This window comes from Carcharodon carcharias, chromosome 2 (assembly GCF_017639515.1).
Source record: "Carcharodon carcharias isolate sCarCar2 chromosome 2, sCarCar2.pri, whole genome shotgun sequence".
NCBI classification, from domain to species: Eukaryota; Metazoa; Chordata; class Chondrichthyes; order Lamniformes; family Lamnidae; genus Carcharodon; species Carcharodon carcharias.
The window spans coordinates 59,383,364-59,405,438 of NC_054468.1; positions in this window are offsets into that span (position 1 = coordinate 59,383,364).

A 22,075-nucleotide genomic window follows, 5' to 3' on the forward strand; every position below is an offset into this window, starting at 1 on the left:
CTGGGGATGCATGCCGTCAGCGCCCCTGTGCCCCACCTGGAAAATGCAGCCCCTTGTCTGTTACATTTTAGGATTAACCTTTTAACTGAGGGCATCCTAAATTATAAGGTACCATATATAGTGCCCTAACAGTGGTCCATACTAATGATGTAGCCGCTACTGAACAACACTTTAAATTTGTTTAAATATTGTTTTAGTTTTCTGAGATCTCATAAAGAGAGGAGACACTCCTAATTTGCTTTTATATTATAGTTAATCTATGAAATGACCTTCCCCCAACTGTACTTGCTACTTAATGAGATTATACAAACAAACCCAATTGCAGCTTTAGCCATAGATTCTAATGTTGCCCTATGATTATAGGAACCCTTTGGGCAGAATTCTCCCCCCATTCGGGGGGAAGCTTAGGAGCGGGTGCGTGGAGGCGAGCCTCCCATTGGCGCCACCGATTGGGGGCGTGCCGTCATTTTACATGGGCGTGCCAATTAAGGCCAGGAAGCGCCATGCATTCCCGTGCGTTGAGGGGGGTTATTCCTAATCCGAGCCCAGGATTTCCCAGTCGGTGAGCGGCGAGCGGGGCCCGCTTGCTGACACATAAAATGACGTGTCCTGACATCGGGTGGAACTCCCGACGCCAGCCCACCTCATTTCGATTTTCAGGTAGGTAGGGGCTCAGCAGAATCAGCTGTGCGCCCACTGAACTGTCAATGGCCAATTGGGGCCATTGACAAATTACTTAAATTACTTAATGCAACCTTAAGGTTAGCAGGCAGGTCAGGATCCCTGGTGAGCACTGGAAAAAGCATGAAACCTCATCAATGGGCAGGATGAGGTTTCATGTAGGTTTTTAAATTTTTAATAAAAATGTCTTGGTTTAAGGATCTCCCACACCCCACACCCCCTACCTCCGCCCGGACAGGGAGCACATAGCACTTCCTTGCAGATGTCACACTGGGCGGGCCTTAATTGGCCCACCCGTGTAAAATGGCAGCGCACCTCCAATTGGGGACGCCAATCAGAGGCTCATCTCCAAGCGTCCGGTCCTAAACATCCCCCACCCCCAACGGGGGTAAAATTCTGCCGCAGGAGTGCATCTGCAAGAAACAGTGCACTCCTCTCCCTGGGACTATGTACTACCTCAGGGATATCGGCGCCAAATTTAAAAATGTTAAGAGTAGAAAAAAAATTCCCTTGACTGTCACATGAGTTGGGATATGCCCATCACTTTCATTGACACTTTCATTAAAAATTTAAAAACCCTCATGAAACCTCATCCCGCCCACGGATGAAGTTTTATGCTTTTTCCAAAGCCCGCCAGGGCTCCCGGCCTGCCCGTCAACATTAAGGTTGGACGGGCAGGTCCAGTGATTACTTTAATTATTTTGTCAATGTCCGCAATTGGCCATTGACAGGTCGGCGGAAGCACAGCTGATTCTGCTGAACCCCCGCCTACCTGAAAATTTAAATGAGGCGCGGTTAACTTTGGAGTTCCGCCCGACATCATCTTGCATCATGTCAGGCGTCGGCGAGTGGGTCCCACCACCCCCCCCACAACCCCCCACCCCACTCGCCAACTGGGAAATCCTGACCATTGTGTTTGGTAGTTTGAGAAAAAATTTTAAAAATATATGACTCACAGAACAATTTTACCTCTGAATAGGATCTTTATGGCACTATATAAGTGCAAGTTATTAAATGTAACCCCCAGTGTTAAATTTGACCTAGAGGGCTTCACATTGGACATGACTCCCTTGGCTTATGTCTGTCATGCCAAAGCTTTAAAAAAAGTAATTCATTTATAACTTCCTATTATTTTTAGAGGTTACTTCTGATAAAGTCTCCATTTGACTGCCAAAACACCTCTTCCTTTAAAAGGTAGCTAGAAAAGCTGTTACTGTAGCTTCCAGAATAAGGTAGATAGGTACAATCATGCCATGCAGTGTAGCAGAACTTAATATCTGTGCTGCCATTTACTGCAGTATGCATCAGAAAGAATGTGTAAAATGTTCTCATTAAGTTAATTAAGACTCTAACTCAACCAATTTTATTTTTATTCAGTATCCTCATGGTAAAAGAAAGGTATCCAATGTGCTTAAGGTGAGGTATGCAGTTTTGCATTTGAAAATTGTTGGGAAGACCAAACTTGAACAGTGGACTCCCCATGGGGGTACCTGGGGATAAATGCAGAATTTGACACTTTTTAACGTAATCTGAGGGAACCTCTGAACCTTGGTTTATTCCATACATCTGCAAAATTCAGGAAAGTGGTTCAATCCTATCCGCAGGAGTTCAAAGGAGTCAGGTATCAGCATCTTGCAGCATCCATAAGACATTTCTGTGGTCTTGAGCAAATTGCTACTGTATTATTATACCGCATATCATATGATAGCCACCTTCCTCCAAGCCTTTATTCAGATGCACAAGGTTGATATGGGGCTCTGAGAGGATGAATTTATGATGTTATTCCCAAAGTGGGAGTCTCCATCTGCTTCATCACATGTTTGTACAACAGCCATGAAGCATCCATACTAATAACTAGCTGACTAATCAAACAAATCTGATACCTACAGGCTGTTGCCAAACGCTGACAGCTCTGTCTCCAGAGTTTAGTCCTCCCCAAAGAAATGGGACTGCAAGCATTTAGGATCTCATAATGGAATGAAGGTAAAATATAAAGTGCATACTGACCAACAAAGACATAGATCCTAGAAAACATTGCTTATTATTCCCAAAAAATGGAATATAAAGTTGATACCCTTAAGGAAGATGAAATTGAATTATGCCATTTGCAATGATACTACCCCAGGCAGCTCATAGGCTATGATTGAGGATTTGTACTGCAGTGGCTTGGCTGAGCAGAAATAGTGAATTATATGTTTCAGGCTTAATGGTATCAACTACCAACTACAGGAATGTATAAATATTTAATAACCCTCACTCAACAGGCATCAAGAGGAAAAAGTTATTTCTAACTAGGGCTGTTGAGTCCTCAAAACCCAAAGATTATTACCTGTGGGGAGAGAGAGAGAGAGACACTCTAATTAGATAGCTGATAAGGTATATTAGAGACTAATTATATTCAGGAATGTTCACGTGCAATAAAATTCAGAAGAGGAAAGATTGATTAGTCTTCTGATATTTATAGATTAACAGCTACTTGTATATCACCAGCTCCTCTCTCCTTTGGGCCCATGGAGTTGAGAATAAATAGAAAAAGAAAGGTATTTTAATACATTTATTGAAAATAATTTACAGAAAAGTTGCTTCATTTCAAATAAAGTATAAATTGCTTTAATCAGATCAATTTTTTTTAAATCTAACTCTTTCTTAAAAATGCCTCTGAAGTTCTGAATATGAATTAATGATGATTTACAGAAACATAATTGGTGCAATTCTAACATTTATTTGTAATACAGAATGGGCTTGTTGCCTTACACTGTTTAAAGTTTGATATGAAGAGAAATAGATATTTTCACCTCTTATCTATATTGGAATTATAGATCTGATTATTTCCTTGGATGGATCAGACTGGAAACTAATCTTAACACGTTATTAGCTTTTACTTCTTTAACAATATTAGTCTTTGCTCTATAGATATGTACTTCTGAATTCTACTTCTTTAGTTTGACCATGCATGTCATAGCTGCATCTGATTTGATAAGAAGTTTCATACATTCACCTTTAACAGCATTGACAAGTGTAGAGAATAATTGTCTCTCTTTGTAGCCAGTATATTGTTTAGTGGGTCTGTGTCTGAACAACTTATTGGATGCCACACACAAATGTTGCTTTTAGGTTTCTGAAACATTTTATTTATAGCAGAACTACAGTCCATGGGATGCAACTGAGGTTGCAAACCCTTCCACAATAGAAAATTGATCTCCAGGCATTGCTGCTGGCAAGCTGGAGTACACATTCACAAATCATTAAAAGTAGAATGCAAGATAACAAGACCATAAAAATGCAAAGAAAGCACTGGAGTTCTTTTCTAGAGGGAAAGGATTAAAAAGTAGGGAAGTTACGCCAATCTTGCATGGATCACACTTGGAGAACTGTGCGCAATTTTAGCCCTCAAATTATGAAAAACGATATACCAGCACTGCAGAAGGCACAAAAAAGACTCACACAGATGACAGCAAAGCTGTGAGGTTGTAACTGTTACCTTCTTCTCTTTGACATAAATGTACCAATCATACACAAGGATTGGTGGATAAGACTATGTACAGATAGAGTTAACTGGGAGACTCAGTATATGCATCTCATTCCTACTGCTACTGCTTGCAGCTTGAATATAAGCCATGGGGCTAATATATCACATCCTGTCATGGTTGCAATGACTGACAGCACTTTAAGAAATGCCCCCTTAAAAATACATGTACCTCATATTACAACACCTGCTCTTTTTCTAAACGAAGTTTTAACTTAAAAAAACTATTTATATAACAGCAAAATAAAATAACAATATGATATCATAAGAAATAGGAGCAGGAGTAGGCCACTCAGCCCTTTGAGCTTATTCCACCATTCAATGAGATCATGACTGACCATTTACACCAACACCATTTTCCTGCACTATCCCCGTATCCTTTGATGTTTTTAATACGTAGAAATCAATCCATCTCAGTCTTGAGCATTCTCAATGATTCAGTCTCCACAGCCCTCTGGGATAGAGAATTCCAAAGATTCACCATTCTCTGAGTGAACAAATTTCTCCTCATCTCAGTCCTAAATAGCCTGCCCCTTATTCTGAGACTGTGTCCCCTGGTTCTAGAACCCTCACCTGAGGGAAACATCCTTCCTGCATCTACCCTGTCGAGCCTTGTAAGAATTTTTTTATGTTTGAATGCGATCACCTCGCATTATTCTAAACTCCAGAAAATAAAGGCCCAGTCCACTTAATCCTTCCTCAGAGGACAATCCCTCCTTCCCAGGAATTAACTTAGTGAACCTTCTTTGCACTCCTTCTATGGCAAGTATATCTTTCAGTAGGTAGGGAGACCAAAACTGAACACAATATTCCAGGTCTGGTCTCACCAGGGCCCGGGAGAGGGGGACACCGATAGTGCTGGAGGGCCAGACTCGGTGTTTTACAAATGGCATCCTGTGAGAGAAGCCAGAGCTGAAAAAGGCTGCTTTAAAAAATCACACCCATCAGCCAGAGAGTTCCAATGTTTGAAAAGCAGGTTTTTCAGCTTTGCTTCATTGAGCGGCTGTGCTGCTTCTTCTGACCTTCAGGCAACTTTGTGGTTCTGGTTTTGAAAAGCTTGCCAAAAAAACCACAAAGTGCCCAAAGGTCAGAAGCAGCAATTGAGAGTGTTCATGATTGAAGATCTATTTGAAAGCTGGTAAATACCTTAATCATTTTAGAGCTAATTGGATGCTAGGGAGTGGGGTGTGTACGAGGGGTTGGTGGTGTGAGGTGAGCTGTTGGGGGTGTGAGGTGAGGGGCTATGGGTGTGCAGGAAAGAGGTGAGGGTTGGGGGTGCGTAGGATTGGGGGTTAAGGTGAGGGGTAGGTGTGGGGATATGAGGTGAGGAGATGGGGTGATGGGGTTATTTGAGGAGGTGCAGATGAGGGGATGAAGTGGGGAGTTTGGGGTGTAGGGAGATGAGGTGAGGGGTTGTGGGTGGGGGAATGAAGTGAAGGAGTGGGGACTGTGTGGGTTGTAGGGGGTAGGGTGGGTGTGGGGGTCTGGTTGTGGGGTGGGGGGTTTGGCGATGACATTTTTAAGGTTTATTACCACAAAACCAAATACTGTGAATGTCTCAAAATTCACTTTCAAATTTATATATATAAACATAATATATTTAAATATATAAAAGAGAAGAGAGAGACCAAAGCCAATACTGGCCCCTTAGAGAATGAGGCTAGGGAAATAATAAAGGGGAACCATGAAATGGCAGAGGAGTTGAATAAATACTTTGTATCAGTCTTCACAGTAGAAGACACTAATAGCATATCAAAAATACTAAATAATCATGGGGCAAAACATTGGGGGGAGGAAATAAATACAATAACTATCACAGCAGAAAAATTATGAGGGAAACTAACAGGGCTAAAGACCAACAAGTCACCTGGGCTTGATGGGTTGCATCCTAGGATATTATAGGAAATAGCTGCAGAGATACTGGATGCACTTGTAGTAATCTTCCAAGAATTCTTAGATTCTGGAAAAGCCCCATAGGATTAGAAAACTGCCAATGGAACACCCTAATTCAAGAAGGGAGGGAGACAAAAAATAGGTAACTATAGGCCTTTTGGCTTAACACCTGTCATGTCATTGTGAAAATGTTAGAGTCTATTATAAAGGATGTAATTGAAGAGCATTTAGTAATGCATAATATAATCAAGCAGAGTCAGCATGGCTTCATGAAGGGGAAATCATGCCTGACAAATTTATTAGAATTCTTTGAGGAGGTAACAAGCAGGATAGATAAAGGGGAACCAGCAGATTTAATACACTTGGGTTTCCAAAAGGCGCTTGATAAGGTACCGCATAAAAAGCTATTTAATAAAATGGTGTTCGGGGTAGTATATTAGCATGCATAGAGTATTGGCTAACTGATAGAAAACATAGAATTGGGATATGGGGGTCGAGGGAGGCATATTCAGGATGGCAACCTGTAATTAGTGGAGTGCCACAGAGATCTGTGCTGGGGCCACAATTATTTACAATATATGTTAATGACTTGGATGAAGGACATGCATTTACTATCACCAAGTTTGTGGATGACACAAAAATAGGTGCGAAGTCAAGTGGTGAGGATGACACAAAGAGTCGACAGAGGGATATAGACAGGTTAAGTGAGTGGGCAAAAAACTTAGCAGATGGAATATAACATGGGAAAGTGTGAGGTTATGCACTTTGGCAGGAAGAATAGAGGAGCTGAATATTATTTAAATGGAAAAAGACTGCAGAAAGCTGCAGCACAGCAGGATTTGCGGGTCCTCATGCCTGAATCCCAAAAAGCTAGCATGCAAATTCAGCAGGTAATAGGGGAGGCAAATGGAATGTTGGCCTTTATTTCAAAGGGAATGGAATGTAAAAATAGGGAATTCTTGCTAAAACTATAAAAGGCATTCGTTAGCCCACACCTAGAATACTGTGAAAGTGTGGTGCCCTTATCTAAGGAAAGATGTACTGGCATTGGAGGCAGTCCAGAGAAGGTTCACTAGGATGATCTCAGGTATGGAGGGATTTTCTTATGGGGAGATATTGAGTGGAGTGGGTGTGTACTCATTGGAGTTTAGAAAAATGAGAGGTGACCTTATTGAGACACATCAGATCCTTAGGGGGCTTGACAGGGTAGATGCTGAGAGGTTGTTTCCCCTTGTGGGAGAGTCTAGGACCAGAGGGCATGATCTCAGAGTGATGGGTCACCCATTTAAGACAGAGGTGAGGAGGAATTTCTTCTCTCAGAGAGTTGTTAATCTGTGGAATTCTTTATCACAGAGGGCTGTAGATGTTGGGTCGTTAAGTATATTCAAGGCTGAGATAGACAGATTTTTAATCAGTAAGGGAATCAAGGGTTATGGAGAAAAGGCAGGAAAGTCGAGTTGAGAATTAACAGATCAAACATGATCTCATTTAATGGCAGAGCAGACTTGATGGGCCCAATGGCCTACTTCAGCTCCTACATCTTATGGTCTTATAATTCTGATGACATGCTGTGTTGATATACCAGAGGATTGAGAATATTGAGCCTCAAAACAAATGTAAAAGACTAAAAACTGAGAGGGATGCAAAACAAGGTGCTGACTCACTATCGCCCATTGTATTACTCTCGCAAAGTCTGCGAATGAAATACCTATTTGTCACTAGGAGATTACTTCAAGAAAGGTTTTACATTCTCTTTACCATCACTGCAAATAGGCTGTAAATTCACAGTGTACAACACAATTTGTATGACAGCTTCTGGGGGAAGGGGAAACAATACAGTTCTTGAGTTAAGGCCATACTGATTTTTTGCACCATATATCATTCTTCTCTGAAAAATTCAGATCTACAATTCAGTGTAAATTTTCCTGAGCTGTTGGTGCATGTCTGATTGGCAAATCCTGGGGATAGTGTTGTTATTAGCATAGAGAGGGCAGATACCATTTATGGTATATTGTGTGTTGATGCCAGATAAGTGAAAATGGTAAGGTTTTATTAGCTCCAGAGTTGAATTGTTTTGTAAAGGTAGTGATTTCTTTGTAGCCACTTTCTGAACCGTAGTTGATTGCTCTATAATTAATTATCCCCAGGGAATCAGCACTGAGCCCCTAATTTCACCATTGCTACTGTCACTCTGCCTACTGCAGGCAGATGTAATGAAAGAAACACAAGACCTACGTTTATACAGCACCTTTCATGATGTCCCAAATTGCTTTACAGCCAATTCAGTACTTTTGAGTTGTAGTAGTCACTGGTACAATATAGGCAATGTCAAATGGCAGAACAGGCTTGAGGGACTGAATGGCTTACTCATGTTTCTAATACATATGTTCATATGTCATTTGGATAGATGAGATGAGCTGGGCTAGATGGCCTTTCTCATCCATAATTACCTTGCGAACAGAGGATGGAGTCTTGCCTGGAGTTCTATTTATTTTGTTGCTAAGGGATGTTTACTGAGCAGGTTTTGTGGGGTGAAATTGCCAGGACAGGAGTGCGTAATGAGCTCATAGTAAATCAGTAACCAGTTTCATACTGCACATGATTCTCAAGAGTATTGTCCATTGACTTCAATCTTGTCCTCTTTTCACTTAAATATTCTCCCACTTTATCTTGGTGCTTTTATGAGATTTTTGTGATTTTGAAAAATTCTGATAAAGTTGTGCTGCAAAGTAGACATTGAAAATATATTGTAGCGAGAAGCAGCAATCAGCAGAGTCTTCAGACTTACTGATCAAGGAAACACAGATACAATTTTAAGCCGGTCTTTGTGCTCCGGCCTCTTAAAAGTTGTGCAGCACAGAGACACCTGAGGGCTTCAACTCTTCTCACTGACAGTGAAGACTACCTCTTCTACAGAATGGAAAAGATTTTATGGAGCTGAATTTTGCTGTCGGCGAGCAGGGTGCGGAGCGGGGTCTTTCGACCTGTCAATGGCCAATTGAGGCCATTGACAGGATCATTAAAACAATTAAAGTACCTGCCTGTCCAACCTTAATGTTGGTGGGCAGACCAGGAGCCCCAGTGGGGGATAGAAAAACATCAAACCTCATCCACCGGTGGGATGAGCTTTCATGTGGGGATTTTAAAAGTTTAATAAAGTTTTAATGTAAATTATGAACATGTCCCATGTCATGTGACATTGTCACATGGGGACATGTTAAGCATTTTTTTTTCTAATTTTGATGATTTTAGAACTGTCAGCGATCTCCCTGAGGTAGCACCTAGCCTCAGGGAGATGTGCGCTCTTTCATGCGCATGCGTGAAAGAACGCACTCTTGCTTTTGGGGACTTGCCCCTCCCCCGCCCGCACAGGAAGCGCATAGTGCTTCCCAGTGGACGTCACGCTGGGCGGGCCTTAATTGGCCGGCCCACGTAAAATGGCGGTGGGGCCCGCTTCTCCGGCCGGGATCGGCTCCCCGCCCGCCGGAGTTTGGATCGGGTCCGCCCACCCGGAAGGCAGAAAATTCTGCCCGTGACGTTTATCTGGGTTGCAAGTATTAAGCTTCCCCCCAAATATGAATTTTCTGCCACCATGTTCCTATGGTGCAATATGCAGAACACGTTACTGAGGGTTGAGGCAGTCACCTAAATCAGTGTTATCATCTGCACAGCATTATAAATAACCACTGGGATATTTTCCTGTGAAATTGCATGATGCTGTTAACGTAAAATTTGCACTTTCTGGTTTGTTTAATTGTCACGGCGGGATCACCTATTGGAAGCACACAAAGTAACACTGCATTATATCATTGCTGCTCTTAATATTAGTGACCCATGCAGCATATATGTCCGATGATATTTGTAGCCAGATGCCAACAATGAGCGGTATCATTTTGCGAGGAGCTTTCTGTGATTGTTTGGCAAAATGATTGGTGAATCTGGAAAAGGAAAAATATCATGCATGATTGAAGGAGAAGGATAAAGGGGCAGTTGGGAGGGTTGAGGTGGGTGGTGGACTAAGGGGCCCCAAAACAGGAGAAGCACAATAGCCCATGATTTCTCTCCCTGTCCCTGGGTTTCACTAAGGCTCTATAACTTCAGTAAGACACATTTACTCCTGTACACAAATCCTCTTGCAATAAAGACCAACATACCTTTTGCCTTGTTATACCTGCGTGTTAGTTTTCAGTAGCTCATGAACAAGGACACCCAAGTCCCTATGAAGTTGAACACTTCCCAGCCTCTCACCATTTACAAAATGCTCTCTGTGGCCAGAATTTTCCCATCGGCGATTTGGGGGTGGGGCCCACTTGTTGACAGGAAAATGTCACGGAATGATGTTGGGATGAGCCCCCAACATCATCCTGGTCCCTTTAAATGTTTAGGAAGGTGGGCGGACAGCGAAACCAGCTGTCCCCCCGCCGACCTGTCAATGGCCAATTCAGGCCATTGACAGGCTAATTAAGATCATTAAAGATCTGCCCGCCCAATCTTAAGGCCAGCAGGCACCTGATGATACATGAAACCTCATGCACTGGCGGGATGAGGTTTCATGTCCGTTTTTAGAAAGTTTAACAAAGTTTATGTCGTTTTTATGAACATGTCCCATCTCGTGTGACATTATTACATGAGGGGGACATGTTAAAAATATTTTTATTTTTATATTTTTTAACTTTTGTGCTAATCTCCCTGACTACACTTAGTCTCAGGGAGCAGTGCGCTCTTTCACGCACATGCGCAAAAGAGTGCATTTTGACAGAAGGGGAATCCCTCCCCACTGCACAGGAAACACCTAGCGCTTCCTGTTGGGAAGGCCGCTGGGCAGGCCTTAATTGGCCTGCCCACTCTAAATGGCGGCGGGCCCTATTTCAGCGGTAGGGGTCTGCCCGCTGCCAAGCCAGTGGGGCCTGCTCACCACCAAGGGTAAAATTCTGTCCTGTATTTCTAATTTTCCTACCAAAGTGGATGACCTCACATTTGTCCACATTTTATCCCATCTGCCAAATTTTTGCCCATTCACTTTGCATCTCCAAATCCCCTTGAGTTTTCTTTGCATCCTCCTCATACCTCACACTTCCACCTAATTTTGAGTCATCTGCAAACTTGGAAATGTTGCATTTAATCCCCACATGCAAGTCATTGATTAAGATTGTGAATAACTGGGACCGAAGCATTGATTCTTGCGGTACCCCACTAGTCAAGGCTTCCCAACCTTAAAATTACCCATTTATTCGCACTCTCTGTTTTCTGTCCATTAACCAGTTCTGAATCCATGCCTGTATATTATCTCCAAGCCCATAAAATAATTTGATTTACTAACTTCCTGTGTGGAACTTATCAAAAGCTTTCTGAAAATCTAAATATACCACATCTACCAGTCCCCTTTATCTATTCTGCTTGTTACATCTTCAAAAAACTCCAAAGGATTTGGTAAACATGATTTTCCTTTCATAAATCCATCTTGGCTCTGCTCAGTCCTACCATCGTTTTCTAAGTGTCCTGTTATCAAATCCTTTATTATAGATGCTAGCACTTTCCTTACTACTCCTGGCCATGGACATCTTTTATCTTCCCCTGTTTATTGAGTAAGGCATCTCAAATGCCTCTTGTAACTGCATCTATATATGAATTGATCAATGATCTCTGTCGGTTGTTGCCTAAAGGATATGAATTCCAGACTATTATGACACAGCCAATGGTAAAGGCTGAGTTGCTCAAATCCCAGAGGGAAACTTGAAACAACAGTCATAACCCATTTTTACAATTTGTATATTTCAAGATGCAAGCTTTGAATTCAGTAGTAATAAGACCACTGAGCCTCAAGAGGTCTTTATATAAAACTAAATTAAACATTTATTAACAAAAGAAAAATTATAAGCACATACATATGTCTACAAAATTGCTACTATAATAACTATAAAACTCTACTAATTAATCTGTCTCAATTACACCCCCATTAAGGCGGAAGTAAAATTCATAGATTTGAAAAGACCCCAGGCAAAGCACATTTGACCTTATGAATTCAAAATGAGGCTCTTTGCAGACACAGTTGTGGGTTGGTTAGATTTAAAAACCTCTGCCTTACACACACACACTCCTTTCTGCTTATATCTAGCTTTTCCTTTGAATGTAAATTTCCCAGTGTACTATTAGGTTTTAACATCACATATTCTAACAATAACATTTTCATCTCCCTAATTTTATTAATAACATAAACACATTGCTTGGCGTCTCCCAGCTAGGTGCAAGATTTAACTCCCACTCTTGAATGCTTTATTCAACAAATGCAAATGTACACTTAACCTTTTAAACTTCCTTACTGTTTATCTAATTAAAATCTCAAAAGTACTATACATCAAACCACCCAGACTAGCTGGTTTTAATCTAATTAAGTCACACACATACACCCACATAGGCACAGGCACCACTAAACACTATTTTTTATAAATTCCAATAACATGATAGACATTAACCTCTTCATGACACAGATAATGTATTCTGAAATTCAGCTTTATTTATAATTGATCTTCATTGACCATACTGTATGTGGATTTTTAAGGTGGTTGTTGGACAGATCTGATGCATTCAGTTTGTGGAGGTCTTCATTGACTATAGCAATTTTAATTTTTATGGCTCGTTTATCTGGGTCTGAAGTACTAACATCCAGAAAACACAGCTCTACACATTGTTGGAACAAAATAAACTCATATGGAAATTTTGCTGCCTTCCACTGGAGTGCTGGAAATTCTGTGGTCATCCTGTTGCTTTTTGCTAAGTTACTAGGACCTTATCTGAAACAGGACAGTTATCTAGGCTGTTTGTCTCCCCGCGTTGTAGTACATTTAATGGCCCCACCTTGGCTTGTGATGGGTTACTGCTTGAAAGCAGTGCTGGTGCAGTTGACCTCTTTCTGATTTTCCCTTGGCTTACCAAAGCTCTACCCAAAAAACAGTGATTTTGGTGTGAATTGTGTTACGAACAATAGGGGGTCAGTTCAAACAGCACTGTTTTCCTCTTACCACCTGTCCATAAACAAAAGGTGTTTTGAATTAGTTTCCTTTAAAGAAAAAGTGGTGGCGTATTTTTTCTGAATTCTTGAGTGATTCAATATTATTAATAAACCACAGCAAACACTAATCAGGATAAACTCAGAAGGTTAGTTTTTTTCACATATTGAAAATCTGAGAAATGAGTGCCCGCAATGTCCCACTCTGCTTTCACACAGTAAAGGGAGGATAGAGAAAAGGAAGTTTACATTACAAGAACCACAGAAAAATCTGAATATTTGTTCCTGTGAAGTCCAGAGTCTCTAAGTCAGAGTCCGATGAGGAATTGTTTCACATAGGTGTTTTGTGTTTGGTTGGCTAGAGACCGATGTTGTAAGATTCAGGTGGTGGTGATATTACAAGATAAAGTAGGCACGCAGTGATTGAGTCGGCTCTGTAGGTGGTGGTACAAAATTACATTATTATTACATTTTAAAAACAACTTTTTCTCCAGAACAAAAGAATTCTCTTCTCAATTTCTGGAATGTCACAACCTGTTTGTGCTCTATGTTACATTCCTGAATGCTGTGTGGCCGCCCACCTACACAGTTTAGAAGAAATATTGATCCTTTGCTTTCAGTGAGGAATCAAGCCTGAGGAAGCACAGATAAGATATAGCTACATTGTCAAATCCCTGTCTCTGACCCATGTTTTTTTGGGCACGCTAGAAATGTGGAAAGTTTTCAACTTCTGGAAAATTTAACTCTTTAGTGGCACAATGCACATGTACTTGATGCATTACTGTGTAAAATTATAAGTATAAAAAAAAAGGCCATTTTTGTTCCAATTCTCCCCTATTTTGGGATGGAAAGAAATAAATGAAGATTATTTACCATGTTGCGTCTCAAAATTTTTTTTAACATTAAAATATGGGCAAAATTTTCTCCCCAACACAGGGGTTGTACAGGGGCGGGTGTGGGAGGGCGCGGACCTGATCGGCACCCCCGAACTGGTCCATACTGCCATTTTACGTGGGTGGGCCAATTAAGGCCCGCCTGGTGTGACGCGTGCCCGGAATTGCTGTGTACTCCCTGTGCGGTTGGGGTTGGGGTTGCCTGAGTCGGGAATGCGCTCTCTCGCACATGCAAGTGCCTCAGGGAGATTAGTTTTAGGTCCAAAAAGTTTAATAAAGTGACCAGAAAATTTTTATGACATGTCCCCTCATGTGAAACTGTCACAGGAGCTGGGATATGTACATTAATTTCAATAAATTTTTTTGTCAGAATTTAAAATCGTTCATGAAACCTCGTCCCGCCCATGGATGAGGTTCCATGAAATATGCAAAGGCCGCCTGGACTCTTCGCCTGCCCGCCAACCATAAAGCTGGACGGGCAGCTCTGTTAATTATTTTAATTGAGAAGTAAGTGGCCTTAATAGGCATTTGACAGTTGGGCACGAGAGTCGACTGCATGTCCGCCGAACTGAAAGTCTGAATGATGCGGCGTGATGTCAAGACATACGCCCGACATCACCACGCATCATTTTACGCCTCGGTATGTGGGCCTTGCCCCTGCTGCCAAGCTGAAGATTTAGTCCTATAGGGTTTTACCGTGCAGCATGAGGCCATTTGGCCCATTGTGCCTGTTCTGGCTCTTTGAAAAAGCTATCCAATTAGTTATACTCACCAGAAGATTCAGTAACCAAATACCACAGACTTAAGATATTTGGCAAATTAACTAGAGGCAATAATGAAAAATTTTAAATGCCAGCGAGTTGTTATGATCTTGAATGCACTCATTGTTTAATACGTTTCTGAGTTTTGCATCATAAACACTTTGAAATTGTACCCTCTATACCCAAGTTCAAGTCATTAATATATTTCTGAAATGGCAGTGGTCCTTATACCAAACCCAGGGACTTTTCGCATGATTAGCCCTGCAAAGATGTGCAAGTTGTGTTTTGCTGGCTTCCACTGCTCTATAAATATCAATATCAATGCTTTCTATAGACCTATATTCTGCTCTTGTATAATCTGTGCCTGACTTGATTATCGATTTATACCAACTGCAATTCTGCCTTTAAGGTGACCATCTATATAGGATGGATCATCTTAAACTATGTAAGAAACACTGTATTCCAAATTTCAATATGTAACAATATGTATTAGTTGAAGAGTATCAGATGAATATCCCATACTTATTTAAGCATATGAGAATACTATATTGTAATTTACTACTAATATGTTTGATTTCATACAAGACAACCATAATAGTCTGCTTTTAGGCCATCCCATTAACGCCAATCTGAACCATATTTATTATTAACAAAGCTGGAGCAATTAGCAGCAAAAGTGAAATGCAACTCACTTGTACTTGACAGAATGATCAGGGATTATGCAAGACACGGGACTGCATTAACTAATACTATTTTAAATCTATAACAAGACAACTAATGAAATGGATGGTGGTTGAGGATTGCAAATTAAAAGTTCATTAATATCAATCGGAAGAGTTAAAATCATCATTGGTACTTTAATTGAAGTATATCACTATACTGAATTTGGGGTATGCTTAGCAACAGTATAACAATGAAATGTTCAATATCCAAGGTTACTTAGATTCCTATATTCAATGTACTACAGGTAAGTTTCCAGTACTATAACCTTTCCACATTCATATTCAACCTCCCATTTAGTAATAGGCTGGCCCTGTGAAATTAGGAGTTTTTTTTCTTCAGGATAGTTGGTCTTAATGCCTTTTAAACCTTTCATTATTGCCTCCTTTCATTGTGTAATGAAGGCTCATCAAACTAACCTGGGGATGGCAGGCTTGTCCTATGAGGAAAGGTTGAGGAGACTGGACCTGTATTTTCTAGAGTTTAGAAGAATGAGAATTGATCTCAATGAAGTGTACAAAATTCTTCCAGGGCTCGACAGGGTAGATAGAGGAAGGTTGTTTCCCCTGGTTGGGTGTCTCGAACCAGGGGACACAATCTCAGAATAAGAGGTAGGCCATTTAGGATCAAGGTGAGGAAGAACTCCTCCAATCAGAGAGTGGAAAATCTTTGGAATTCTCTACCCAGAGGGGTGTGGAGGCTCAGTCATTGAATATGTTCAAAGCAGAGATCAATAGATTTCTAGATACCAATAACATTAAGGGATATGGGGATAGTTTGGGAAGTTGGCATTGAGGTAGAAGATCGGCCATGATCTAATCAAATGGCAGAAAGGCTCAAGGGGCCGAATGGATTACTCCTGCTCCTATGTTCCTATAATCTTTTTCTCATCCCACAGTTAGCTAATCTTTCAGATACTATAATTCTCTATACTGTTATACAGTAAACACAAGCTGTTAAAATTAACTGTTATAACTCATTTTGCCGTCTTTGGCTAAATACAACTTTTCTTTTAATCACAAATTCCATTATAGACACCTGCTCAACTTTTAAAGGATTAATTCTTAATTTTGTAACCCTCCTGAAATCAACTTTGCATTTTCACAGTTTTCCCTAAAATATCTATCTTGGGTGGGCAACATGTTAACATAAACATCTGAAACATCACAAAGAAAATGGCATTTTGTGCCAAAACCATTAGTGGCTAAACAAGAAAATCAATTAAGCCACATGGATTGTTTTTCAAGATGTCAAAGAGATGGATACATTTCAGAAACTGAAGTTACTAAATTTAAAATAATTTGATAAAAAGACTGCCCATTTGATGCTTCATGTCTCTGCCTTTCCGGAGTGTTTCAGTGATGATAGAGAGAGCCTTACAAATATCAAGATTCTCTCAAGGTTTATTAGGACATCCTAATCAGAAACCTTGGACTGGATTTTCATCCTCAAGGAAAGTGATGGGAAGTGGGAAAATTCCTGGCTCGGCTGGACCACCTCAGGGGAAAGTGCCAGGATAGACGGGATTATTATTCCACTGGGGGGGGTGTGGGCTGCAGTTGGACTAGCTGACCTGGGGAAAAGTTTGAAGTGCAGCCACAGAAATAGTCAGGTATGGAGGAGGGCTGTTTAAAAGGCCCACCTCGATGCTGAGGGATTTTGTCCTGGTTATCATTATTAAAAAGGCCCCCTAGTCCACATCTCCTACACCCCATAACCCCCATACACTCTGCATGCCCCATTCATTCCACCTCATGCCATCCATCCACCCCCTATGGCTTCTCATGTCCCCATACTAAGTGATTCCCCACCCATCGTGTGAGTCCTCATGCCTTCCATGCCACGCTGCAGGACTTCCATGCCCATTGGTTCCATACAGTGTATAGTCAGTTAGAAAACCCTATAGCGACAATAAAATGTGTTTTAAAAAATCTTTAAAAAAAGCAATTAATTCATAGCTTTCCACTATGTTTAAAAAATAATAATTCCACTAGAAGGAAATAAACGTGTCAATCATCAAGGCTCTTTTAAAATATCAATAACAAAAATCCAGAAACCCTTGAAACCACTTAACCTTGTATAAATAAACAATGTGAAATTGACCTCAGAGATCAGAGGGCCTGAGTTGCCAATCAAACAATATTTTTTTCTGGGGCTCACATGATTCAACAAGACTAATGGTTGTCTGGGCTCTCAGCCAAGCCTCATTATGTATGGTTGGCTAAAAGCTCAGACATCCATTACACTTCTTGAACCAGCTGCACCCGAAAGAAAATGTTGCTTGATTGACAGCTCAGAATCTCTGATCATTGCTGTCAATTTCACAATATCCAATTACACAAGAGTAAGTGCTTTCAACAGCTTGCTTTTTTTTGTTACTGGTGCTTTAAAGGGTCTTGATGATTGACATTTTTATTGCCTTCTAGTGGAATGACTTTTTAAAAACATGGTAGAAAGTTGGGAATTAATTTTTTTTAAAGCTTTTTATACATCCCCCCCTACAGGGTTTATTGGTCCTATACAGTGTATAGTTGGCCAATAGAATTGTCATAGCTCAACATGGGAGCATGAGGGAGTTTGGTGGAAAGGCAGAGCTTGGCATTGGGTGTTTGACTGGCCATAGGGGGTGGACGGAAGGGCAAAGCATGGCATTCGTGGTGAGGGGGCTCATGGAGATTGGTAGGGGGCACAAAATTGGCATGGAGGCATGAAAATGACATTTAGAACTAACGTTTTAAAGGGTCACCTCATACAGACTAAGATCCATGAAGCCTCTGAGGGGCCGTGGATCACGACTCCAAAAACCTGGCCTGATTCTATGAAAATTGCAGAGGAGTAGGATATGCTTATCTAGGCAATGGAGCTGGCCAGGTCAGGAGTGCCGAATGTGGGCTTTTGACAGGAACCAGCTTGCACCCTTTCAAGTCACTCCAGAAAATCCTACAGCCTGGGAATGGGGTTTGGAATCCCAGAACCAGGTTCTGCCCATCATTTTTAAAGGGCTCCCAAGTCATCCAGATTCAGTGAAAACCAGGACCTCATTTTATTAACGAGTGTATCTGCCTGATAAAACTGAAGCTGCTATCAGTGTACTAATTAGAGATACCTGAATATATCTCAATTATCTGACTATATGGAAACTTTGGGTTTGACTTTATGTGCCTCCGCCGGACATATTTTTGGTAGCGAGCACATAAACTGGGGCAGATGCCCAGCCCACCACCTATTCACCCACCCTCTGAGCTCATCCTCATAACACCGTAGATGGGCAGGCACCAAAATCAGTAGCTGCTCACCATTTGTAAATAAATAATTAAATGACAACTGAGCTTGTTAACAAGCCAATTGACCCCAATAATACACTACCCAGACCCTAATATGGTTGGTATGGGCTGGCAGATGGAAGTGGGCAGGCCATTTCTTTAAAAGTTTAAAAGGACTGGAAGTAAGTGGGATACTATCTTTGTGAGTGCCCTTTGTACATCGAGAACAGGCCCCCTAAAGATAGTACCACTGACTTCTTTCCTACACATCCGCTTGCCACAACCCATCTCCCCATCCCCTCCCTTAAGCTGGCCAAACACTTCTCACCCAATACCCCGGACTTATCTCATTCTGGGATATTTGGGCCGCCTTCTTGGGACTGGTTATAGTCCTGGCAACAACTGTTTCTGAAGTCTTGGTGCTGCCAGAGCTGCTGGAACTGCTGGCCAATAAGGTTGCATAGGGCGTCAGCTTTCAGCCACCTTTCCTTCTGGGGATGCATGCCGTCAGCGCCCCTGTGCCCCACCCGGAAAATGCAGCCCCTTGTCTGTTACATTTTAGGATTAACCTTTTAACTGAGGGCATCCTAAATTATAAGGTACCATATAAAGTGCCCTAACAGTGGTCCATACTAATGATGTAGCCCCTACTGAACATCACTTTAAATTTGTTTAAATATTGTTTTAATTTTCTGAGATCTCATAATGAGAGGACGCACTCCTAATTTGCTTTTTTTCATTAGTTAATCTATGAAATGACCTTCCCCCAACTGTACTTGCTTCTAAATGAGATTATACAAAAAATCCAAATTGCAGCTTTAGCCATAGATTCTAATGTTGCCCTATGATTATAGGAACCCTTTGGGCAGAATTCTCCCCACATTGGGGGGGAAGTTTAGGAGCGGGTGCATGGGGGCGAGCCTCCCATTGGCGCCCCCTTTCAGGGGCATGATGCCATTTAACTTGGGCGGGCCAATTAAGGCAACGAAGCTCCATGCATTCCCTGTGCGGCGAGGTGGTGTATCCCTAAACCGAGGCCAGGATTTCCCGGTCGGAGAGCGGGGGGGCGGGGCCCGCTTGCAGGCGTGTAAAATGATGCGGGTGACATCGGGCAGAACTCCCGACCTCACCCAGCCTCATTTCGATTTTCAGGTAGGTAGGGGCTCAGCAGAATCAGCTGTGCACCTGCTGAACTGTCAATGGCCAATTGAGGCCGTTGACAAAGTAATTAAATTACTTAATACAACATTAAGGCTAGCGGGCAGGTCAGTAGCCCTGGTGAGCATGAAAAAAGCATGAAACCTCATCCATGGGCAGGATGAGGTTTCATGTAGGTTTTTAAATTTTTAATAAAAGTGTCCAGGCTCCCAGCCTGCCCATCAACATTAAGGTTGGATGGGCAGGTCCATTTATTACTTTAATTACTTTGTCAATGTCCGCAGTTGGCCATTGACAGATCGGCAGAAGCACAGCTGATTCTGTTGAACCCCCGCCTACCTGAAAATTTAAATGAGGCGCGGTTAACTTGTGAGTTCCGCCCGACATCATCCTGCATCATGTCAGGCGTCAGCGAGTGGGCCCCATCACACCACACTCCACCCCTCCCCCCGCCACCCCCCCCCCCCCCCCCCCCCCCCCCCCCCCCCCCCACACAACCCCCCCACCCCACTCGCCAACCGGGAAATCCTGACCATTGTGTTTGGTAAAACAACAACAGAATTACCTGGAAAAACTCAGCAGGTCTGGCAGCATCGGCGGAGAAGAAAAGAGTTGACGTTTCGAGTCCTCATGACCCTTCGACAGAACTTGAGTTCGAGTCCAGGAAAGAGCTGAAATATAAGCTGGTTTAAGGTGTGTGTGTGGGGACGGCGAGATAGAGAGACAGAGAGGTGGAGGGGGGTGGTGTGGTTGTAGGGACAAACAAGCAGTGATAGAAGCAGATCATCAAAAGATGTCAACGACAATAGTACAATAGAACACATAGGTGTTAAAGTTAAAGTTGGTGATATTATCTAAACGAATGTGCTAATTAAGAATGGATGGTAGGGCACTCAAGGTATAGCTCTAGTGGGGTTTTTTTTATAATGGAAATAGGTGGGAAAAGGAAAATCTTTATAATTTATTGGAAAAAAAAAGGAAGGAGGAAACAGAAAGGGGGTGGGGATGGGGGAGGGAGCTCACGACCTAAAGTTGTTGAATTCAATATTCAGTCCGGAAGGCTGTAAAGTCCCTAGTCGGAAGATGAGGTGTTGTTCCTCCAGTTTGCTTTGGGCTTCAGTGGAACAATGCAGCAAGCCAAGGACAGACATGTGGGCAAGAGAGCAGGGTGGAGTGTTAAAATGGCAAGTGACAGGGAGGTTTGGGTCATTCTTGCAGACAGACCGCAGGTGTTCTGCAAAGCGGTCGCCCAGTTTACGTTTGGTCTCTCCAATGTAGAGGAGACCGCATTGGGAGCAACGGATGCAGTAGACTAAGTTGGGGGAAATGCAAGTGAAATGCTGCTTCACTTGAAAGGAGTGTTTGGGTCCTTGGACAGTGAGGAGAGAGGAAGTGAAGGGGCAGGTGTTGCATCTTTTGCGTGGGCATGGGGTTGTGCCATAGGAGGAGGTTGAGGAGTAGGGGGTGATGGAGGAGTGGACCAGGGTGTCCCGGAGGGAGTGATCCCTACGGAATGCCGATAAGGGGGGTGAAGGGAAGATGTGTTTGGTGGTGGCATCATGCTGGAGTTGGCGGAAATGGCGGAGGATGATCCTTTGAATGCGGAGGCTGGTGGGGTGATAAGTGAAGACAAGGGGGACCCTATCATGTTTCTGGGAGGGAGGAGAAGGCGTGAGGGCGGATGCATGGGAGATGGGCCGGACACGATTGAGGGCCTGTCAACGACCGTGGGTGGAAAACCTCGGTTAAGGAAGAAGGAGGACGTGTCAGAGGAACTGTTTTTGAATGTAGCATCATCGGAACAGATGCGACGGAGGCGAAGGAACTGAGAGAATGGGATGGAGTCCTTACAGGAAGCGGGTTGTGAGGAGCTGTAGTCGAGATAGCTGTGGGAGTCGGTGGCTTTTTAATGGATATTGGTGGACAGTCTATCACCAGAGATTGAGACAGAGAGGTCAAGGAAGGGAAGGGAAGTGTCAGAGATGGACCACGTGAAAATGATGGAGGGTGGAGATTGGAAGCAAAATTAATAAATTTTTCCAAATCCTGACGAGAGCATGAAGCGGCACCGAAGTAATCATCGATGTACCGGAGAAAGAGTTGTGGAAGGGGGCCGGAGTAGGACTGCAACAAGGAATGTTCCACATACCCCATAAAGAGACAGGCATAGCTGG